This window comes from Callithrix jacchus, chromosome 8 (assembly GCF_049354715.1).
Source record: "Callithrix jacchus isolate 240 chromosome 8, calJac240_pri, whole genome shotgun sequence".
In the NCBI taxonomy this organism is placed as follows: domain Eukaryota; kingdom Metazoa; phylum Chordata; class Mammalia; order Primates; family Cebidae; genus Callithrix; species Callithrix jacchus.
The window spans coordinates 129,269,052-129,276,681 of record NC_133509.1 but is presented as its reverse complement, the minus strand read 5'-3'; positions in this window follow the sequence as shown (position 1 = coordinate 129,276,681).

Genomic DNA, 7,630 nt, shown 5'->3' with positions numbered 1-7,630 from the left:
TTTGATGGGTTTTTGTTCTCTATGCAATGCTTTATATTTTCTTCCATCTTAGTACACAGAATAGTCATGGTTATTTTAAACCCTGTGTTTGATAACTCCAATATCTGGATCAGCTGTCAATCTCTGTAGTCTATTCTATGCTTTTCTCTTGGCGGTGAATTCGTTTTTCTCTTACCTGGAATGCTTGGTCATTTTCACTGAATGTCATACAGTGTGTATGGGTAATACTACCTTCCTCAAGAGGAGATGTGATTTTCTTCTCCGGCAGATAGAGCATAAAAAGATTACTTTGATTCAGCCAAGGATGGTTTTCAGTTCTTCAGGGGTCTGGCTTATTTCTTTGGGGCCTTACCCTGTCAACGTTGGCTTTGGGAGATGTCAGCTGAAAGCCTGGGCTGTTTGTGAGGGCTCCTTCCCCTTAAAATGTTTATATACCAATTTTTGTCTCTTTAGTTCTGTGAGGCTGCCCTCCTAGCAGGTGGCTTTTCGCATGATTATTTGGTATCTCCTTCCACACATACATCACTTATGAGGCAGAAAATTACCTTGAAGGGAAATTTCATTCAGGACACTGTATTTGCTTCATATAATTCTCTTTTATCTGGAGCGTTGAACCCTTAAATCCTAACTACTTGTTGGCTCTGAACTTCAACTTTTGTTTCTCCAGCCCAGTGACACTTTATAAAAGGCTCTAAGCCAGCAGTCCCCAACCTTTTTAACATCAGGGCCAGGTTTCATGAAAGGTAATTTTTCCACAGATCAGTGCTGCAGGGAATGGGTTCAGGATGATTCAAGTGCATTACATTTATTTGTACTTTATTTCTCTTATTACATTTAATATATAATGAAATAATTATACAACGCACCATAATGTAGAACTAGTGGGAGCCCCGAGCTTGTTTTCCTGAAACTAGATGTTCCCACTAGGGGTGATGGGAGACAATGACAGATCATCAGGCATTAGATTCTCATAAGGAACGTGCAACCTAGGTTCCTCATATGTAGAGCTCACGGTAGGGGTCATGTTCCTCTGAGAATCTAATGTCACTGCTGATCTAACAGGAGGTGGGGCTCAGGCAGTAATGCGAGCAATGGGGAACAGCTGTCAATACAGATAAAACTTTGCCCACCAGCTCACAGCTCGCCTCCTGTTGTGTGGACCAGTTCCTAATAGGCCATGGACTGGTATCAGTCCATGGCCCAGGGGTTTGGGGACTCCTGCTCTAAGTGACTGACTTCTGTTCACCTGCATGCCTCAGACTTAAAACCAGCAAAAGTCCTACAGGAAAAAGCTAGCAGCAAATGTAAGCCTCACCTCAGTGCAGTTCTCCTCTCTCTGGAATCTCCTACCATTTCTTAAGTTATGGCATTCCTCATCGTGCTCCAGTATTTTCAGCCATCTAAATTTTATTTTGTATTCATCTTTTATACTTTTCTTAAGAAAAGATCAATCTGACACCAGCTCCTCTATCACAGTCAGAAGCCAGATCTTTTCTCAATAGAGCAAAGAAAACCCCCATCTGTACTGTTGTGCCAGCCGTACTAATCCTATGTGATCATTTCATGTTTCAACCTGAGTGAACCACGGAGTGCCCAGATATTTGGTTAAACACTATTTTAGGTGTTTCTGTGAGAGTGTTTTTGGATGAAATCAATCTTTAACTTAGTAGACTTCACAAAGCAGATTACCCTCACAATGCAGGCCAGCCTCATTTGATCAGTTGGAGACCTGAATAGAACAAAAGGCTGATCTTCCTCCAAGTGAGAGATAACTTTCCTTCAAACCGGAACATTGGCTCTTCTTAGTTCTATAGCTTCTGACCGTCAGACTCAAATCGAGATATTAGATCTGCAGATTTTGAACTTGTTAGTCTCCAAAATTGTGAGCTAATTCCATATGCATGTAATATACATACATGTATCTTATTGTGTGAGATGATCCTTTGGTAGTAAGATACGTTATCTTTCAACCTTGTAGAATAGAAATTTTATTTTGTCTTTGTTCATGCATGTGTTAAAAACCAGTGTGCCATTAAGACTGTAATAGGGCAGGGATCTGGAAACATTCATGTCCTACTCCAAGTCATAGCACCACCTCTCCAGGAGTTTCCCGATGGTGACGTGTGAATAAAGTTCTAAAGGCAAGTGGGAGTCCGAGGTTTGTTGTTGTACTCGTCTGCTTTCATGCTGCTGATAAAGACATTCCCAAGACTGGACAATTTACAAAAAAAAAAAAAAAGAGGTTTGATGGACTCATTAGGAAACTGACCCTTCCAGTCTTAAAACTTGAAACTCACCTTTGAGTTTTTCCTTGGGAAACTGACCCTCAATCCAGGAACGAAACTCGCCAGGTCACCACATCCAGACAGTGAGACTCCAGACCCCTCATTCATCATGATTACTTCCTTACCCCTCCCTAATTCCTGTTTTCCTGCACATAGCTACATTCCCTGCTATATAAACTCCAAATGTTAGTCAGTTAAGGGAAGTAGATTCGAAGTTTGGCTCTCATCTCTCTGGCTGATGTCACCCAAATAAAACCTTCCTTCTTGGTAATACTCATTGCCTCAGTGATTGGCTTTCTGTGCAGCCAGCAACAAGGACCTAGACTAAATCCCTGGTCTTTTGGTAACACAATTATATGACATTCTGGAAGAGACAAAACTGTGAACACAGTAAAAAAAAAAAAATCAGTGGTTGCAAGGATTGAAGTGGGGGTAAATAGAGCGGAGAATGTTTATGGCAGTGAAAATATTCTGTATGATACAATAATGATGAGACATGTTATTATATATTTGCCCAACAAATATAGTGTACAACTTTATATATTGCACATACATGTATGCCCATAGAATGTGCAACACCAAGAGTGAACCCTAATGTACATTATGGACTTTGAGTTACTGTGATGTGCCAATGCAGGTTCATCTGTTATAACAAATGCTCCACTCTGGTGGGGATGTTGACAATGTTGGAGGCTATGCATTGGTGGGGCCAGGGAGAATATAGGAAATCTTAGTACCTTTCTCTCGATTTTGAAATGAACTTAAAACTGCCCTAAGAAAATAAAGTCTTTGGTTAAAAAAAAAAACCCAAGATGCATATCTTTGGAATGTAATCATAGAATTAAAATTGCTCACTCAAAGAATATGTCATTTACAAGACATTGAAGCATATTTTTCAGATTATCTTCCAAGTGAGTTGTATCAACTCAACTGGGTAGCCATGGTTAATTTGAATTTGTAAATCAAATTTTTATGTACACATGAATCTATTTCTTGATTCTTCATTGGTTAGGGTGGCTTTGTTCCTGTACCCTGGTGCTTCATGTGTTAATTACTATGGATGTATTAAAAGAAGTCCCTCATATTATTCTTATTTAAAGAGATTTTCCACAATTTCTTAATAAAGTAGTTCTTCTGTTATAAGTAGATAGGCATGAGTGGGGCAAGAGAGGGATCTCCCACTGACCCCCTAGAAAGGTCAGGTGATGGTTCGGCAATGATCTCACTGCCTCTCTAAAAGTGACAAATTGGCAGCTGGCACCAGGAAGAAGCCATTTCCTGACAGTCCACACCTGTTAACTTCAAAATGTTAATTACATGTAGACCCCAGGGAGAAACAACTTCCTGGGCATGCACATTAAGAGACAAAAATGGCCGGGTGCAGTGGCTCACACCTGTAATCCCAGCACTTTGGGAGCCTGAGGCAGGCGGATCACTCGGTCAAGAGATTGAGACCATCCTGGCCAACATGGTGAAACCCGTCTCTACTAAAATAAAAATAAAAATAAAAACACAAAAATTAGCTGTGCGTGGTGCCATGTGCCTGTAGTCCCAGATACTTGGGAGGCTGAGGCAGGAGAATCACTTGAACTCCGGAGGCAGAGGTTGCAGTGAGTTGAGATCACACCACAGAGCTCCAACAGAGCGAGACTCTGTCTCGAAAAAAAAAAAAAAATAGCGAGAGAAAGGGGGACAAAAATGGGAAAGTGTGAACTTCCAGGTACATACCACGGGAAAAGGGAAGAAAGTCTCAGATGGGCATGCATACAACTCCCTACACACTGCAGGCTCTCAGTTCCGAAGGGTAAGGAAAGCAGCCCCTTTTTATTTCTTTGACCTTCAGGCGCCCACTTGGATCTCTTCCAAGGGCTCGTTCCTTTCTTCCCTGTTCCAGAGCCTTTTTAGTAAACTCCCACTCCTGCTCGGGAGCTCTCCTCAGTCTCTTTTTCTGCTGTATGTCCCTCTGGCGAACTCTTTCTTCCGAGGAGGCAAGAACTGAAGTCCCTGCAGACGCGTGTGTATTCACTGCTGGTAACTCAGAGTAACTCAGATCTCTCCCACTGTAACACTTCCAAATGAATTTTAGAACCCTTTTGTCCAGAGTCCCCCCGAAAAATCCTACCAGCATGTTGATAGGAATTACACTAAATATAGAAATCAATTCAGAAAAATTTACATTATAGGCAATATAGAGTCTTCCAATCTAAGAACATAGTGAATCGCATCTCTTACTCTCATCTTTACGCGGCCCAGGTTTTCTTTTTTCTTTTTCTAAAGCCCATGCATATTTCTTTTTAATATCATTCTTGGACGATCTTTTCTTCCATTTTCCGGCTGCCTTTTAAACAATAGGTAGGAAAACTATTGACTAGCTTCATAAGTGACCACTTTAACATGTTGAGCATGTTAAATGTATCTAATAACTTTATTTTTCTCTTGGATTTTCCAGCTCTATAATGCAAACCATTTATATACAAGATTATTTTGTTTCCTCAAAATAATTGATTTCTCTCAGGGCCAGAGATGGAGGAAAGGGAGCTTCTTGAAGTTTGGATTTGCAAGCAGGGTGAGGGCATAGAAGTGAAGCAAATGTTCTCAGCAAAAGGCAGTCTTGGATGAAAAGTTCGACGATTGGATTTTTACTCTCCTGGTCCAAAGACTGCAATCAGTAGAGGCATGATTTATATGCATCCATAGAGAGGGGTGATTTTGTGTGCAAAGCAAGTCCTGCTTAGAAGTTCCTTTTTATCCTCTGTCGTACGAATGCTGGCAGCTTCTGAGGCCCCCTTGACTCAGCCTGGGAGAACAACCTTCTCTTCCATGTAGAAGATGCCTGCCTGCACTCCATGGCGCTGCCCAGCCTCTCCTATCCCCAATATGGGATTCAGAGCAACTAATTATGTTTTTGCCAATGTACTTGGTCAATGTGAAATTGTGCTTGGTCAATGTGAAGTGCAAGGCTACTTTCTTGAAGTGAGCTGCAGAGTCCCTAACAGAACATGGATTCATTTATTCCCTCTTGAAACGTATCCTGCCTGGAGACTAATGGTGAGCAGTGTGTCTGTGAGGGCTGGAACCTCTTTCTGGTTAACTGATATTTTAAATATTGGCTTTTCAAAATCTGTTGTTTCCTGCAGGTTTTTAATTCTACAGAAAGGGTTTCTTACTAATTTAACTTCTCATCTCATGTCCCTTCTACTCTCAACCAAAAATGCTCAGGGGAGTTATTTACAAATGGAATGATTATTTCCATTACCTTGGAGTGGAAAAAGAAAAAGATAAACTGGCAGTGGGGTTGTGCAAATTGTGTAAAGAACAGACTCCAGTGGCTCTTTTGTCTAGTTCTAACAATTTGGCAAGTAGTTAAAAATAACTCTGAAAACCATTAAAATTCCTGGGAAGAACATTGGTTCAACTCTAATTTTCCGCACTGTGGGGCAGACTCAAAGGCTGGCTTTTGGTGGGGGCGGGGCTTGTTGAGCTGCAGTGTTTTATCCCTCTTTGGTTGGATGCACACAGAAGGCTTTATCACAGATCTACTGTGTGTGCAGGTCCTCCTTCTACTTGCTTTGAAGCTGACTGCCACACATTTTTCATAAACCTCAAAGTCAAGCTGCTACATGCCCTTCCCAGCTTCCTCTGGAGACTTTCTATTCTAATCAAAACTTCTACCTGGTAGCTTAAAGGAACAAGAGGCCGTATAATGTGGCAGCAGGAAAAAATATATATCTATGTACAGGCTTAAATCCCAGCCCCACTACTTCATACATGATGTGGCCAAGTTGAACTTTCTGAGCCTCAGTTGCCTTATCTATAAAATAAAGGAAATAAAGATGCTTCCATTTTATTAATGATCTTAATAATGAACCTTTGAGTACTAAATATGGGTCAGGTACTTTGCCAAGCACTTTCTGTGTTGTCTCCTTTACTCCCACAATAATTTTCGACATGGCTGCAACGATCATCTTCCTTTTACAGGTAAAAAAACAGAAGTTCAGAGCCATTTCATAACTTGCAGTTCAGCTTCCTGGAAAACACACATTTGCATGCAAGAAGTTTGTCAGGGAACACGCTCAGAAACAGCCCCTGTGAGGGAGCAAGGAAAGCAGGTGTGGACGGAAGAGAAGTTCAGTGCGATTGCAGCAGCAGCGGCAGAATGCACGGGATGCTCCGAAATAGATACACCCGATGAAGCTGAAGGGGAGCGCGCTTTCGCATCCCCACGTCAATCCATCATTGGTGCAGATTTATCCCCAGAGGGATTGTCACTTTAGGCATGGCAGTTTCCTTCAGTAGAAAACCATTTTCAGAGAGAAACAAAACCATGAGCTGTCGGCAGCTAACACTATTGGCAGATAAATTAATGAGAAATTGAGTACTGAGGGGGCATCTGAGTGTAGAACCACAGCCTCCCGTACCCAAACGTCACAGAGACGGTAAGAGTTGGAGCCAGAATTGAAATGCTGATCTCCCTGCTTCCAAAGCTTGTGCTTTGGTCCACTCTCCTACATCACGTTGTTGCCTTGAGTGAAACAACATATATGAACTTCCTGGAACATAGTAAGTGCTAATTAAATGTGAATTTCTGTATTAATTTAGGAACAATCAGGAGACAGAAACCATATTGTGATTTAAACAAGAGAAGTTCTATATAAGTAATTATTAAGTTATGGTAAAAGTGTAACTATAATATGTAAGAGAACTCTATAGAATATTCTAGGGCTGATGGAGAATATACAAAGGACAAACTTGGAAAGGAGGTTCTACTTTCCAAGGGGATCAGACCTCACTGGAGAAGGGGCTATTGCAACACACTGGGTGTCAGAGACATTTGCTGGTTTTCATAGGCCAGAACTGGTCCACGGTCCCTGGGCAAGCAGGAAGCAACACTCCAAAGCACTTATGGGCCACAGTCAGTGGCTGGTTATTCAAGCACATGGAGAAAGTAGGGGCTCTGGTCCAGGCAGGAGGATGTGAGGGGTCCGTGTTGGGAGGGCCATAGCATCGGGAGGGCCATGGAAGACCCATGCGAATGCTGCAGGAGAAAGCTAGCAGAGGGACATGGGCACCAGTGCTTAACGTCATGCTCACTGTGAAGAAGAAATGCTTGAAGGAGGCCCTTCCATTATCACTGAGCACATATCCAAAGGCGACTTTGGAGGTAAGAGGCAGTAACACGATAACCGACACACAGAAACATTGTCACAGATTAGTTCTTCGACAAGTCAGAATTATAAAGAGATCCAATTATTACTTTTTTAATTTTTTTTTGAGGCGGAGTCTCACTCTGTTGCCCAGGCTGGAGTGCAGTGGCGTGATCTCGGCTCACCACAACCTCTGCCTCC